Source organism: Schistocerca cancellata, chromosome 1, assembly GCF_023864275.1.
Source record: "Schistocerca cancellata isolate TAMUIC-IGC-003103 chromosome 1, iqSchCanc2.1, whole genome shotgun sequence".
Lineage (NCBI taxonomy): Eukaryota > Metazoa > Arthropoda > Insecta > Orthoptera > Acrididae > Schistocerca > Schistocerca cancellata.
Genome location: NC_064626.1, coordinates 672140212 through 672158294, shown reverse-complemented (window position 1 = coordinate 672158294; position 18083 = coordinate 672140212).

The window sequence follows — 18083 nt, the reverse complement described above, 5'->3', positions numbered from 1 at the left end:
TCCATGTGTAGCTTCTCATACAATTTTTTGGGGGGAGAACGGGGTGCAAATGTAACGCCAAACTGGCTCTTCTTTCATGATTATGTGTAAAAGTATTAGTGAAGTACTTAGTAATGTTCTCCCCAGTATGCACAACATATTGGTAGATGTACTCACTTGCAGTAAGGATTGACAATCAATATTCATCCTTTACAGCTTTGTGTTTGTTGCACAGTCTGTAGATTTATCATCTATGCTTAATGCAATGTAGTTGTCTTCCCTGTTTATGCTGAAGTGTTTACCATTTGTTTTCTTTGTGTTCAATGTTAATCTATTAAAATTGCCCAGCTGTAAATGCAATTTGCTTTCTCTAATATGTGGTCTGGTATCTCATCAGTGACTGTGGCCTTGCTTCATCAGTAAAGAGAACTTTTTATCCAAGTGTTGCTGTGTTTCAGAGGTCATGGATACACATTAAGAACAGAATTGGACCCAATATACTAATTTGAGGAACATCTGTTGCTTATATGTTTATTGTCTGACAAGAGTTACTCAGAATTTATCTACAGACATGTAACCTATCATGCCTTTTGCACTCTGATTTCCAGATAAGACTAGAACCACTCTTTTGCTATTCCTCTTACACCTAGTACTTCTAGCTTGTTTAGTAGTACTTTGTGGTCAAGTGTCAAAAACCTTGGACAAGTCTGAGAATATGCCAATAACAATCAACCCCTTGTTGAAAGCTTAAAGTACCATTTCATATGTAGCACACTGAAAAATAACAAGCATTAAAAATTATGTCTGTGAGGAGGTTGTATGAATGCAGTCCACATAAAGAGTTGCGACCCAACTTTAAGTAGTCATTATTTTTTCCCAAGATTAATTTCCTCCAAGTCAGTAACATTTTTTAACATAATGGGGAGAGACTATTTTGCTTTAGACTCAAATGAGAATCATGTGTTAGCTTCCCTACAAAACTGATAATCACTGGTGCTTTTTAGGGATATCTGGTTTTGAACCTACTTTTACCATCAGACCTCAAAAAAATATTGTTTGGAAAATCTTTGGAAGCATTGGATCTTGTTTAGAGAATCATTCTCTTACTGTGTAAACTGTTGCCAAAAGAAACTCAATGAAAAGAAATCAAATCCTTATTTTATTTTAAATATTATTTATGATGGAAATCATACGATGCTTTCGCACTTTTGGTGCCACAGCAAGATTTGGCTTGTGGAGATATATATATATATATATATATATCAGCAACAACTGATACTGAAAAACAAATTGGAGAAAAAGTCAGTCCCAGGCAGAAGTCATATACTCAAGCATATATGAAGTTAATGTAGCTTTTACCTTGCTTGTGGTGCATGGTGGCTATGTAACACCTCTAATTTTTGAACCAATGGCTCTTACTATTTGTAACCAATTAAGGATGTGCTCAGTGCTACATTTTAAAGTGTCGTGGAAGCCATAAATGATATTTTCTTAATGAACAGCTAATTCCTGTTGTCTGCTTATAGTTTATTATTTTTTTGTAGTATAAGCTTATTTTGGCATTATTGCCATTTTTTAGTACAACCTGAAATCATTATACATAGTATAGAGGTCATGACTTAGGTCATAGTTTACATTGAACATATATGAAGGTATACTTACATTAAGTTGTTTCTGGTGTCTGTTCATACTGCATCTGTCTTGTCACTATTTCTTGCTGTTTTATATTATGAACGTTTATGTATTTTTCATAAGATTTAGCAGTTGGTCAAATTAACCCTGCCAAATCTTATGAAAAATACTTAAGAGTTCATAAGGTAAGACTGCAAGAAAATGTGGACCAGACACAGATACAGTACGTGCATACATTATGAACAACTTAAGTATACCTTTGTATATGTTCTGTGTATACTACCGTCTAACAGATGACATCTATACTATGTGTATTGATTGCAGGCTGTGCTATAAAATGGCAATAATGCCAAAATAACATTATAGTACGAAAGAATAATGAACCCTAAGCAACTAACAGGAATAAACTATTTGTTAAAATGCCATATTGTAACCTATAATACACTACCTCACAGTGTGGAAATTATTGACATTAAGGATATATTTTTGTGCAAACAATTTGTTACTGTTGCATTTTCCTCAGAGGATGGAATGTTACTGATCTGGTTACAGATGATGTTACTCAATATCACCTGAAACCCTGTCTCTTACTGAAAACTTTGAGATTTAACTAAATCGAGCAATAATGGATGCAACACTATTGATTAGAGATTCACTAGTTTGCATGTTTATTCCGTTTGTCTGCTCTCATTAATAAACGGTCACAACTCCCATATAGTACTAGGGACAGAAAGTTGGCTGAAACCAGACGTAAACAGTAATGAAATCCTAAACTCAGATTGGAATGTATACTGCAGAGACAGGCTGGACAGTGGAGGAGGAGGCGTGTTTATAGCGATAAGAAGTGCAATAGTATCGAAGGAAATTGACGGAGATCCGAAATGTGAAATGATTTGGGTGAAGGTCATGGTTAAAGCAGGCTCAGACATGGTAATTGGATGTTTCTATAGGCCCCCTGGCTCAGCAGCTGTTGTGGCTGAGCACCTGAAGGATAATTTGGAAAATATTTCGAGTAGATTTCCCCACCATGTTATAGTTCTGGGTGGAGATTTTAATTTGCCGGATATAGACTGGGAGACTCAGACGTTCATAACGGGTGGCAGGGACAAAGAATCCAGTGAAATTTTTTTAAGTGCTTTATCTGAAAACTACCTTGAGCAGTTAAACAGAGAACCGACGCGTGGCGATAACATATTAGACCTTCTGGTGACAAACAGACCCGAACTATTTGAAAAAGTTAATGCAGAACAGGGAATCAGCGATCATAAAGCGGTTACGGCATCGATGATTTCTGCCGTAAATAGGAATATTAAAAAGGGTAGGAAGATTTTTCTGTTTAGAAAAAGTGACAAAAAGCAGATTTCAGAGTCCCTGACGGTTCAACACAAAAGTTTTGTCTCTAGTACAGATAGTGTTGAGGATCAGTGGACAAAGTTCAAAACCGTCGTACATAATGCGTTAGATGAGTATGTGCCAAGCAAGATCGTAAGAGATGGAAAAGAGCCACCGTGGTACAACAACCGAGTTAGAAAACTGCTGCGGAAGCAAAGGGAACTTTACAGCAATCATAAACATAGCCAAAGCCTTGCAGACAAACAAAAATTACGCGAAGCAAAATGTAGTGTGAGGAGGGCTATGCGAGAGGCGTTCAATGAATTTGAAAGTAAAGTTCTATGTACTGACTTGGCAGAAAATCCTAAGAAATTTTGGTCTTATGTCAAAGCGGTAGGTGGATCAAAACAAAATGTCCAGACACTCTGTGACCGAGATGGTACTGAAACAGAGGATGACGGACTAAAGGCCGAAATACTAAATGTCTTTTTCCAAAATTGTTTCACAGAGGAAGATTGCACTGTAGTTCCTTCTCTAGATTGTCGCACAGATGACAAAATGGTAGATATCGAAATAGACGACAGAGGGATAGAGAAACAATTAAAATCGCTCAAAAGAGGAAAGGCCTCTGGACCTGATGGGATACCAGTTCAATTTTACACAGAGTACGCGAAGGAACTTGCCCCCCTTCTTGCAGCGGTGTACCGTAGGTCTCTAGAAGAGCGTAGCGTTCCAAATGATTGGAAAAGGGCACAGGTCATCCCCGTTTTCAAGAAGGGACGTCGAACAGATGTACAGAACTATAGACCTATATCTCTAACGTCGATCAGTTGTAGAATTTTGGAACACGTATTGTGTTCGAGTATAATGACTTTTCTGGAGACTAGAAATCTACTCTGTAGGAATCAGCATGGGTTTCGAAAAAGACGGTCATGTGAAACCCAGCTCGCGCTATTCGTCCACGAGACTCAGAGGGCCATAGACACGGGTTCACAGGTAGGTGCGTGTTTCTTGACTTCCGCAAGGCGTTCGATACAGTTCCCCACAGTCGTTTAATGAACAAAGTAAGAGCATATGGACTATCAGACCAATTGTGTGATTGGATTGAGGAGTTCCTAGATAACAGGACGCAGCATGTCATTCTCAATGGAGAGAAGTCCTCCGAAGTAAGTGTGATTTCAGGTGTGCCGCAGGGGAGTGTCATAGGACCGTTGCTATTCACAATATACATAAATGACCTGGTGGATGACATCGGAAGTTCACTGAGGCTTTTTGCAGATGATGCTGTGGTGTATTGAGAGGTTGTAACAATGGAAAATTGTACTGAAATGCAGGAGGATCTGCAACGAATTGACGCATGGTGCAGGGAATGGCAATTGAATCTCAATGTAGACAAGTGTAATGTGCTGCAAATACACAGAAAGATAGATCCTTTATCATTTAGCTACAAAATAGCAGGTCAGCAACTGGAAGCAGTTAATACCATAAATTATCTGGGAGTACGCATTAGGAGTGATTGAAAATGGAATGATCATATAATGTTGAGCGTCGGTAAAGCAGATGCCAGACTGAGATTCATTGGAAGAATCCTAAGGAAATGCAATCCGAAAACAAAGGAAGTAGGTTACAGTACGCTTGTTCGCCCACTGCTTGAATACTGCTCAGCAGTGTGGGATCCGTACCAGATAGGGTTGATAGAAGATATAGAGAAGATCCAACGGAGAGCAGCGCGCTTCGTTACAGGATCATTCAGTAATCGCGAAAGCGTTACGGAGATGATAGATAAACTCCAGTGGAAGACTCTGCAGGAGAGACGCTCAGTAGCTCGGTACGGGCTTTTGTCAAAGTTTCGAGAACATACCTTCACCGAAGAGTCAAGCAGTATATTGCTCCCTCCTATGTATATCTCGCGAAGAGACCATGAGGATAAAATCAGAGAGATTAGAGCCCACACAGAGGCATACCGACAATCCTTCTTTCCACGAACAATACGAGACTGGAATAGAAGGGAGAACGGATAGAGGTACTCAAGGTACCCTCCGCCACACAGCGTCAGGTGGCTTGCGGAGTATGGATGTAGATGTAGATGTAGATGTCAGCAGTTTGTTGACGAGAATTTAGTTAGTAACATGTATTGATAATTATACTAGTCAACCAAGTCAGTGTCATACATGGGAATCAAACAGTGGCAGACTAATACATCGATAGGCTTTTAACAAGTTCATTAGTAGCATCTCTCTTCACTATACTTTCACACAGCACTGATTGACTGTTCAGCTGAGTTCACAAATAAAAAATATATACATATATTTACTCAAAGATGTTTGTGAGCTAATGGATAGACACACAACCATCTTCACAAACAAAGGTTCACCAAAAAATACACAACACAGTGGAAGATTATTAAACACCGATGTTGGAGTATTAATAACTAATTCCAGATTTAAGAGATGAGCGACAGAGAAATGTTGGCAGGTTCCAAACTGAGTGCAGCCTTTTTACAATTAGATGTTATCATGCTGTTTCCTGGCACAGACTTACTATGATAAAGAAATTGCATGTTGTTAACAAGAGAAATGACATGGAAATGTTGCTTGAATGAATTCTGCTCGGCCGGCCGCGGTGGTCTAGCGGTTCTGGCGCTGCTGTCCGGAACCGCGGGACTGCTACGGTCGCAGGTTCGAATCCTGCCTCGGGCATGGGTGTGTGTGATGTCCTTAGGTTAGTTAGGTTTAAGTAGTTCTAAGTTCTAGGGGACTTATGACCTAAGATGTTGAGTCCCATAGTGCTCAGAGCCAGCCAATTCTGCTCATAGACACTGACATTAAGAAGTTGATCAGTTGGTAGGTAAGTACAGACTCATTACACATAAGATCTGACACTGGCATATAGATGATAGATGTTGACTGACTGATTTCTACCTTCTGGCTGAGGATTCATTGTATTCAGGGGATATATAAAGAGGGGTGTGTGAGTATTTTATGAAATCGGTAACTGTATTATAATTTACAATAATGTAAAAGTCAAACTAGTAGGAATGCCATTCTAGTGGCTCACATAGTACTTTAACTGTTTATTAGATATTTATAAAGGTATTAAATTTCATAGTACCATATGACCGATACACTATACACCTACATGGTGATTTACAGACTTTCATGTAAATTTCTCAGGTTGATAACCTCTACAGGTTAATCAAATTATTAACTAATAGCTCATTTGGATAAAGGGAAATGCATTATTTAGGGAACCTAACAGAAGTCTAGTGTCAAACCTGGGAAATAAATAAGTTTGTGTGCAAATAATGAAAGTGTTTTTGGTTACAACAAAATTTTAAATGTGGATATTTATTTAGTCAATGACTTCCTGGAGAAAGCAAACTAGTTACTGAAAAGTGTGAAATTAATACTATCCACTGAGTTAGACTTTTGTGAATAAACTGTTACTAGCTTATGTCATTTTGATGATTACCTTCTAATGGAAAACTTCAGTTATCAATTTCTCTTAATGAACAAGGTTTCAAGAAAAACTAAATATACCATTAGAATCAGGAGAATATAAATTATAATGGGACTAAGATGATTATATAAAATGCCTCATGAATAGTAATTGAGCAATTTATGTACACATAGTATATGCCTTACATGTACCTGTGGAACTGACAGATAAGAAGAAAAAAAATGGTAATTTTGAGAAGTCAAATGGTAGCAGATGGAGTAATTCAATCTTGGTGTGTTTCAAAGAGATGTTCATTACCATTTGGAGGTAAAGTGGCATCTTTAAGGTGCTGGTGTTTCATACCAATTCTTTACTGACAAAGTTCTATTCTAAGATTAATTTCTACAATTATATGATGTCTCTTAGAGGAAGTATTAAACGTATGACTACCGTAAGGTCACGAACAGACACAGTTGAGCCTCACACAAGACACCATGTACCTGCCAGCAGGCCCAAGCTTCATTATGTTTAGTACAGTCCACTTTGGCTGTTGTGTTTGTAATACAATCACTCACATGTGGCTTCCTGATGAAATATATACTGTGGATGAACAAGACCTGTAAATGCAATCTTGGGTAGGTAGTTTAACCTGTGTCGTTGTTGCTTCTAACATCCTACTTGCTGTAGATACCTTGCAGTACTATGCATTAATTTGTATTTCTTGTTTACATCAATGTACAGGAAATCTGGTACAATACGTTTTTCAACATTCTCTGAGAACCAACAAAGGTTACCACAAACTCACTGTCCGTATCAGGAAATATAAAAGGCAACTGCCTGACTGTTTCACAATGTAAGGGTGACAGAGATAGAAAAGAGAAAAAGAAATCCAAGGAGTATTACTTGAAGATTTCTGGATCTTGTGCAAGATGTGAAACTTCGAAATGAATAAGCAGAAAATCACATTCTGTAAAAGCTGGAATAAATGGCTCTTCCCATCTTATTCAGATACATTGTTTGCTAAATACCTTTCTACCTGCATCCTCAATTCTACTCAATAAAGTATAGATTGTATATATGATCATTTTTTTTTTTTTAGTTTATCTGTCATTTGTGGGGATGCTGTCTTAATCAGTGCCACGGCCAACCACTTGTCCTGTTCTAATGGCTACCTGTCCTATCCTCAGAAAGCATGTTATGTACGCAATGGTGGTGTTTTTTGTCTTATTGATTTGTGTTGTATTATCTTGACAAATCCTTTATCATTGTGAGGTGATCATTGAATGATTAAAAATAAATAGTCATTATTTATTGCATTAATAGGTTTTTGACCCTAGAATGGTCGGGCTGGGTCTGTGAGACCCGCTGGGTTTTGTTTCACTGAATTTATATTTTTATAGTTGCTGATTTGACTCGAGCGCCCTGCTACCTTCCTGAAACATCGGAGAGAAAGCATTATTGTTGTGAATAAGGTTTTTCTTTGTTTAGTCATTGTTTGGCAGTCTTTCAAAAAGTGCATGGGTCTGTCAGACCCAGCCCGACCGTTTATGTAACTAATTTCTGGCAGTGCAACCCCATTTTTATTTTGGTGTATCATTGAGTAACTAGTTATTTTGTGTACTATGTGATGTCCTAACACCGAATTATCATTTTCAGTAGTCTGCAGTATAACATGGCAAGAGAAAATCCTTCTTACAGTGAAATTTGCAGAGTTTTGATTGATGATCAGACTGAAGCAGAAGATTCTGATGCGGATCCAGACTTCGAAATAAACAGTTATTATGACAGCAATAGTGAAATAAGTGGTGATGAAGAGGAATATGTTGAGTCATCTGCCAACACCAATGCACCTGCTATTGCTGATTTGAGTACAGCTCCTCTAACTGGCTCAGGTACATCACCTATACGCTATTACAAAGGAAGGAATGAAGCAATTAAATGGCAATAAACGTGTTTCCCACAAAGCGTTCGAACAAGACGTCACAACATAATTACAATGCATTTGCCTGGAAGTATTTGAGCTGCGATGGATGTACACTTGACAGCAAAAAAAGTGGGTCACTGCCGAATACAACCAACATAATGTAGCTGTGTTGCAGGTCCTCTAAACACCAAAACTCCGTGGGGTACAGTTGTTTGACTACACACAATGGGAAGCGGAAGAGACTACTAGAGACCAAAGGTCTTTATGGCACTCAAAGTGTCAACTAATATCATCAAGCAAAACGTATTAGAAAACACGTTCTTAGTGATGAGACACCCCATAACACTCATAAACTAACCTTAATTACAAGTGACTTTCCAAAAGTTCTGAGAAAACGGATTATTTTACATATCTCGTACAGTAATCCTTAGTCATAATTTAAATACTTGAGATAATATATGGCATTACAAAGTTGTACGGCAACTGGAAAAAAGTTTTTCGCTCTTGAAAAGGTTTTCCATCCACGTGCTGAACGTTGCTCAACGACGAGTGGCTCTGGAAACTGGATATTGGATGAACCAGTAAAAAATCGCGATTAACGGCAACAAGCACTCTATGGAAATCTCAACATTAACAGCGAATCACCAGTAATATCATTGTTCTCGTAACACATCAACAGCTAGGTGTACACAAAGTTGAACTTTAAATGACATGAGCAACATCGTCGTTCTGGACCTGGATTCAAACCCAGCATCTATAGCCATTGCTAACTAAGCTAAGCTTTGTTTGTGCCTTATTGAGACCCGATCACTAGGCATAAAGAGACGTGAAGTATAGATGTTTGCACAAGTATCAGGTATCAATTCAGATCCTGAAAATAAATGACGAAAATGTTTGTAATGAACTGGGAATCCTTTCATAAGTTACCTTCCTGGGAACTACCCCCAACGACATTTAATTAGTGTCATTCACATGGAACAAGGTATGCTCATGTTTAAAATTGAAATGCCATCATGTAAAGCTTGTGACATGGATGCGAACCCAGCACCTAATTGGGTTGTTAATGAAGGACGTAAAATCAGAAGTTAAATATCAAATGTTTTCATACATGGCGAGATGTTGGAACCTTAAATGACGATAGAATTGTTTTTGCCTGACAGGGATTCGAACCCAGCATCTAGCGCCATTGTTTTCTAGTCAGGAACAGACGATAAATAGCTATTGTTGGTTCACCAGTAGCGAGATGTGCGCATGTTTAGCTAGACATCAGGCGACGAAAAGTTCTGTGCTGAATGGAATTCAAACCCTGCACATGTGGCCATGTAGACACTTTAACTATCAAATTCTTTTCCAATAATAGCTAGGAGTGGCATGGTTGTACTTTCAATGATGTGATGCAAAATACTCTGCTGGCTAGAAGTTGAATCCACAACATATCGTTGTTGGTGATCACAACGTCAAACCCAAATCCGTTTTCGCCAGTAGGATGGAGAGAGATGTTTGAACTTGAAAAGATGTAAGGAAACGTTTGATCTTGTAAGGTTGTGATAAAAAGCTCACCATCTGGCTGTGAGTTGAAATGAACACATTACAGCTGACAACAGACGAGACGTTGAAAATGCAACTATTTTTCACTAGTAGTTCAGAGTGCACATGCTAGGGCTGGAAATGAAATAATGAATATTTTGTTCTGATCAGGATTCGAAAACAGACAGGTGCCTTTCGAGGAGGCCTAGAAGAGTTTGCAATCTTGGGGAACACAGTGCAATCGAATCCCAGTCCAGCACCACAGTTTTCAACGTCTCAATTTCAAATAAAGTAAGAGCCTTGTGAACTTACATGGCCATTGGTTCATTAAATGAAATATGTTTTCTAGTTTACAACAGCTTGCTGGTGGCAGAGTCTCTGCCTTCCTGGGTTTCTCCATCTGTCACAGCTCAAACGAATGCCGCTCTGCCCCAGTCGGCAGCGAAGGGATGTTATCTTTACTGCGGATATTGAACTACGGAGCTTACTGGCGTTCTGCACTCGGCGTTACTAGGGGTGAAGTGGAGTTACTTCTGTGTGTTAAAAATCTACGCCTGACGTCAGATGTGAACCTACACGTTTTACACATCAATACAAGATTAATCCACCAGACCACAGAACCCCCTGCCAAGCACATAATTATGAATTGCAGAGTATTCATTTAGATGTAGACACAGAGGTCAAGGGACGGGTAACAGGAAGGAGGGCGGGATCTGGGAATGGATAGAAGTGCAGAAGTGCAAAATATAAGCGTGAAATGCATGCAAAGTATTGCTTACTTAGATGTGTGCCACAGTTTGTTTTATCTTAGGACCGAGAGATAAGGAAGGACTGTTTTCAGAATGAAGAATGGGTTATAGGGAAGGGGAGATCAAAGAATACGGTTTCATAGGTGCTGAGAGGAATGATAAGAGAGTAAAGACAGCAGCAATTAAAAGAGAAAATGTAGCGTCAATGGAAACCGCTAAATTTGTTTATAAAGTTTTGGGGCAATGGAATAGAAGGGCACTTGGGGCGATAGTGTCAGAGAGAGAGTGTGTGAGAGAGAATAGATGAGATATTAACAACGAGTAAACATAATATGAAATCGTTTGCATATTGTGTGGAGAACTGAGGGAGTATTCACAGATGGAGGGGAAGAGAGAGATGTATTTGAAATAACAAAAAAACTACTGTGACAGAGTCCATCTACGCTAATTAGTTTGTAAGTATCTAGACAGGGTGTAAATGAAATCAAAATAGAATATTTAACAAACTGTATATTCAAAAGAAACCCACTTGAATTAAAAAGGCAACTCAAAGGAAAACTAACCAATATTGTATCTTTGCTGTTGCCACGCGATCTTCCACTAGCTCCCAATGAGGAAAAACGACGAAAAAGAAGACATTACAAAACATTTTAAGGACTCCAATATTTTATCCAGAATCCTTCATTATTTTGTACTTCTGTCATGCATCTTGGCATAGAATGTATAAGCCGTCGGACGTGACAGCCTGAAGAAGCAACTTCCTCCCAGGCTTCCAGAATGCGGTCCCAAAGAGCGTCCGCAGTATTTGGTTGGTTTCGTGGTCAGTTCTCTGTTAATGTACTGGCGACCTCAGGCCACACGTTTTCCATGGAGTTCGTATCAGCTGCCTGTGGCGGCCAGACCCTGGCGTTGACGCCAATCGTGGAGAGCCGCTACTGAACAAATGCAGACTTGTGAATGGGAGAATGACTCGGGCATGGATGTGTGTGGTGTCCTTAGGTTAGTTAGGTTTAAGTAGTTCTAAGTTCTAGGGGACTGATGACCTCAGAAGTTAAGTCCCATAGTGCTCAGAGCCATTTGAACCATTTTTTTGGGAGAATGGTCCTCCTGCAATGTGACGTCCCCTTCTGCATACAGCATTCGCACTGACGGAAGCATCACATTTTCCAATATGTGAGCATACCGCACACTGTCAAGAGTTCCTTCTATCCTGTGAAGAATTCCTGCCCCTCTCGCAGAAATCCAACCCCAGCAGGTAACAGATAGCCAGCCACTTCTTCTCGTCGTGGTTACATATTCGCGTCGATGGCGAGTCCCTTGTGGCCTGTAAACGATTCGTTGACCATCTTTACTGGTGGAAAACACCTTCTCATCAGTGAAAATGACGTTCTCCCACGACGCCCTCAGATGGAGCTCCGCAAATGCTAGCCGGTATAAAACGTTGTCTTCGCTGAGCTCTTGTTTCACGGCGAATAGTCATGCATGCAGTCCAGTGGCCCTCAGCCTTCAGCGAACCATGTCACTGGTGCTGGAGAAGTTGGTCTCCCGCCGCAACTGCTTCGCGTTCAGAAAGGTATTTTCTCTGCTCCTAGACACTAGGCCCCTGTCTTCCTGTTGTGAGCTCACTCTCTTCCTGCCTGAGCCAGGAGCCCTGTTGGTGGTGTCTCTTTTAAGGCAGATCCTCCATCATCTCATTGCAGTGGTATGTGGTACGCCATACCGTCTGCCAGCTTCTCTGATGGAACATCCTCCTTCTTCAATGAGAGCGACAACTCTACCTCGAATAGACCTCTCCCAGTGAGCCATTACGGCAGACAGCCTGATGTGTATTTCTGCTTGCCGCTCTTATACTGATGCCAGGAAAGGAGGTAAACATATTTACATTAAACGGAGCGGCAGAGGCATGCGGCGCAGCCGTGCTGGCTCGTCCCGGGCTGTTGGCCCACCAACGCCACCGCCAGCTCACTGACTTCCGTCTTGCCTCGGCCGGCCTGGCTGGCCCGTAGCTCGCGAGCCGCGGCTAGTACAGACACGGGCCACAAGGCCACGATCACCCCTTGAAGGATCAAAAGTTACACCTAACCCACCCAAGTCTGTAGTGTAAACTATCGTAGCTACAGCTATTATGCTATAACATGTGCAGGCACACCTACAGTTGACGATTCATTCAAATATTTGACGAACAATACATTCAAAAATACATTAATTTTAAACATAGTTACCACAAAATGACGCAGGAAACTATTCTTTCTTGTAAGCGTTCTGTATTAGATGTAGCCTTAAGAAAACGTGTATTCAACCACGACAACTAAGCGGAATGTAAAAGTAAACAGGTTTGGCGGCAGCTTCTCCAAATAATTGTATATACGTAGTATATAATACACGTTTTGTGCACTTATAACATGTACTCAGTGTCTCTGAAACAATACATGCTGTACGAAGGAAGTTACTTTCTGCTGTGGCACTTCATTTACATCTCAATGATACACGACTACTAGAAAACATTGCTCTTTACGGCAGTCAATCCAGTTGTGAATTAACACCATGATATCGTTACTAGGGATGAGAAAGGCCTTAAGGTTTGCAACTAAACATGCTACTCCCAGCTACTACTGAATAAGAATGTGATTATTAACGTGTCTTCATAACCATGTGTGCGGCGTTCGACTCTGCCAGCATAGACATTTTCGTCACCTTATTTCTAGTTAAACATGCGCACATCTCGCTAATGGTGGACCAACATTGGACATTTCTCGTCTGTTCCTGGTTAGACAACGACGGCGGTAGGCGCCGGGTTCGAATCCCGGTCAGGCTATACAACTTCAGTCTTCATTTAAGGTTCCAACCTCACTACTGGTGACAAATTGTGGTATCTACATTCTGATTTTATTTACTTATTCAACAATCGGATTAGGTGCTGGGTTCGCATCCTTGTCACCAGCATTACATGACGGCATTTCAATTTTAAACATGTGCATCCTTTGTTCCTTGACACTGCAACAATATACAACATCTTCGAAGTTAATTACCAAGAAGGTAATTGTCATGGTAGGGTTTCTGGTTTTGTACAAACAGTATCATCATTTACGTTCAAGTTGAGAATTGATAACTGATACTGGTGGAAACATCAATATTTGACGTCTCTTTCTGTCTAGTGATCGAGTCTCGATAAGGCACAAAACTTTGCTTGGTTAATAATGGCTTTACGCTCTGTGTTTGCATCCGGATCCAGAACGAAGACGTTGGTCATGTCATTTAAAGTACAAATTTGTGTACAAGTAACTGTTGATGAGTAATGTGAACAATGATATTACTTGTGATTCGCTGTTAATGTTAGGATATCCGTAGAGTGCTTGCCACCATTAATCACGTTTTCTTTTAACTGCTTAGTTCAAATGGCTCTGAGCTCTATGGGACTTAACATCTGAGGTCATCAGTCCCCTAGAACTTAGAACTACTTAAACCTAACTAACCTAAGGACATCACACACGTCCATGCCCGAGGCAGGATTCGAACCTGCGACCGTAGCGGTCGCGCGGAGCCAGACTGAAGTGCCTAGAACCGCTGGGCCGCCACGGCCAGCAATTGCTTAGTATTACATAAAGTTGATGCGAAACCACTCCCCGGTGAACGTTGAATGTCTTTCAGCATGTGTTGGGTAAACCTTTTAGACAGCAAAGAACTTGTTTCTGATTGCCACACAACTTTATAAATCCATGTACTGTCTCAAATATTTAATTGTGCCTAAGGATTACTGAACGATTTATGTGACAAAATTAGTTGTCCCATAACGTTTGAAATGTCACTTATTGTAATTAAGTTTAGTTTACAAACGTTAAGGACCAGGCGCGGCTTGTAATTAAAGGCTCTGAGGCGGAGCCGCCCCAAAATAAATGTTAAAGTAAATTTCGCAAGAACGTATTACGTAATTTAAATTATCAGGACGAATTTCCCATATTTCCAATTCCGATTAAAATAATGACGATCAACGTTTTTGGAACTGTTTGTATCGATAGATGTTTTCCAAACGGTTAGTAGCGTTTAGGCTGCGCCTTGGAACTTCCGTAAGCTGCATGTAGTTGCGGTTTGCGGGCGTGGCTTCTACATAGTACTGCTCTTTATGGGCGACCCGAAGGCTCAGAGCTTGCAGCCTAAGGGTTTCATACCAACCACCACACATTTTTCACGTTCCACTATCTATGTAATAAAGGAATGTAGTGTGGCCGAAACTTCGCTATCCAATCTCTGTCTCTGCACATCTCTACTACGCTTCGATGCGTCATTAATCGACATTTAATATTATTGTTTTGATAATGTTTTACATAGTTGTTTTGTTTCTGCCATTGGCTGTTTTATCCACATTTAGAATAAGTTTGCAAATATCCCATTAGACTGCACTGGAGTACAGTAACATAACAGTACTGCCATCTAGCGAGACTATCATAAGTGATTAGAGGACAAAGCGCGCGAAATTTGTCCCGTTACTTTACTTTCCTTGCTTGCTGATGCTGACTGCTTTTGTTGATACCTTGTGATATTAGCAAGTTTCTTTTTTGGAGTGTATTTTGTAAGATTTTAGTGAGTTTTACTTGCTTGTGAATATCTGCGACATACCGCGAGTGTGAAACCAGCTCAATATGAATTCAGTGTGCAATTTAATAGGTAAAAACTTGGAACACGGCCATAGGATGAAAGTGAAAGAACTTGGTGCACCCAGCCCCGATCTAACGATCAATCAAGAACAGAAACAGTGCAAATCTATGCAAGGATACAAACGCAGTTTTAATGGAGCAATGTATGATCCAGCTGAGTGGTTGTGTGGTTATGAAGTGAAAAATGCATTTTTCTGTTTCACCTGTCATCTTACAAATAGTACTGATAGTCCCTGGACTGAAACTGGTATCACTGACTTAAAGAATTTTCACACAAAGATGAAAAAACATAATTCCAGCGAAAAACATTTATATGGTTTCATTGAGTTTTCAATGCTAGGGAAAGTGGACATTATGTGCCAAGTAGACAGTGCTTACCGCCGTAATATAAAGATATATAATGAAAATGTATCAAGCAAACGGTATATTCTGGGTAAACTGATTGACTGTATTAAATTTTGCGGCAAATTCGAGCTTACCTTAAGGGGCCACGACGATACAGAAGATTCCAAAAACCCAGGAATTTTTCGAGGATTAGTCAGTCTTATGGCAGAACTGGGCTGCTTCGTGAAGCAGCACATTGAGAAATCAGAAAACCGTGTTTTCTTAGGCCTATCTAAGACAATTCAAAATGAACTCCTGGAATCAGTTTATGAGGTATGCCTCAAGCTCATCAGGAGTGATCTGTCGAAGGCAAACTTTCTCGCAAAAGAAGTTGATGAAACTACTGACTGAGCAAATTTGTCACAATTGGTCCTAATAATTCGCTATGAGCTACTGGGACAAGTAAATGAAAGATTTGTACGCCCAAAAAGTCACAGTGCAGACGATGTAACTGCAGCTGTTCTCTGTGAGCTAGAGAAAATGAATGTACATGAAAAACCTGATAAACTGATAGCTCAGTGTTACGACAGTGCTCCTGTTATGAGTGGCCATAAAAGTGGAGTTCAAACTAGAATTAGAGAAATGTACAGGAATGCTCACTTTATTCATTGTTACGCCCATCAGTTAAATTTAATTGTTGAAGGTTGTGTGACGGGCAATAAACAAGTGCGGATCTTCTTTAGCAACTTGGAAGGAATTTCCACCTTTTTTCCCCGGTCTTCTAGCCGTACAGCATTCTTGAGGAAGTAGTGAAGAAGGGTGTTCCTACCTGTCCTCAGTCCATCAGATGAAATTTTAAATCACGGAGCGTAACCACTGTGTACAAATACCAAAAGGAAATTGTTGAGTGCCTAGAAAGAATTATTAATGATGATGCCAGTGATTACAAGACAATAAACAAGGCCACGGGACTGAAGGGTTTCCTGCAAGACGAAGATTTCCTCTTCTGGTTAAATTTTTTTTAATACAGTCATTCTTCATTGTGACACTCTCTTTAGCCAACTGCAGCAGAGCAATATTAATGCAGTGAAAACTGTTGAATATGTATCGCACTTTGCAGATTCTGTCCAGCAAATTAGGGCCTCACTTGAAACTGACGATCACTGGGAACAGGTAGAACCAACTGCAAAACGGGGACGTTTCACAGAATCAAGAATAGTGTGTGCACGAAACGTTTGTGACCTCATCACAACTCAGATCAGAGAACGATTCAGTTTCAATGATCACTTATCGATTACACAGCTGTTTGATACATCGTTGTTTGCAAAACATCAAACTATTTTTCCGGAAAAAGAGCTTAAAATAGCTATTAAATTGTTCAAGTTACAGTCTTCAGATCTACGTCATGAGCTGAACGTGTTGTACAGCCGAAAAGATTTTATGAGGGCGTCAGGTGCTTCGACCTTCTTGAACTTCCTTTACGATAACAATCTGGCTAAAGCTTTTCCTGAAAGTGTAAAACTAATGCAAATAATAGTAACATTCCCTATGAGGACTGGAGAGGCAGAACGCTGCTTCTCTACGTTAAAGCGAGTGAAAACATTCATGCGCAACACTATGAATGAGGACAGACTTTGTGCGCTTGCAATGTGTTCCCTAGAAAAAGAATTACTGAACTGGCCAAATTTCAATGAAATGGTCATAGACCATTTTGCTGCGCAGAAGGGGAGACGAGCTGACTTTGTCTATAAACAAATGAATTGAGGTAAGCAAAAGTGCATTCATAATTGATAAGAGGTAATTTCTTTATGTTAAGTCCTACTTAGCCTATTAAGTAAAGTGAGTAAAAAAGGGTAGTGTCATGTTTAGCCAGTCATAAACGTGATGACATTTTCCAAAACGAATCACAGTGTACAGTGTGTTGCGTTACAGTGTCACATTTTGAGTACTTTAGCACAACAAACCGTACTAAAAATGACGTATTTTGGAGAGATCTTTAGTGCGCTATTTCACGTAAATGCATATTTTCATTATACACAATAAATACGAACTGTTCGCTTCTCAAACATGTGAATTAATATGGCAGTTGCACGGATTGCTCATGTCACCCATTCACAGCACAAGACCTGTGACGTCACCAAAACATCACAGTATCATCATGCGAACTCGTAAACTTCGAGTTTTGTTGGTAAACCACAATAAACGCCTTAAGATTAGAACTGAAAACACCAAAAATATTAAGCAGCCGCAAAGTTAACATTCATCGCATTAAAGATCTCTCCGATATGATTTGCTGCAAAGTGTCAGAAAATTTAATGATGACATATTAAAACACTAACCAAAGATTTTAACTCGAAGTTAGCTTCTAATGATATTTGATACCTGATTATAGAAGATACAGTATGTAAAATTATAGGTAGAGAGTGATCTACCCACCCCCCTCCCCCTGAATTCTTAGTTGTTTATGTCAGACTAATCTGTAGCGTAACCTGAGGTCTATGTTGGCTCCGATCGATAAATCATGCA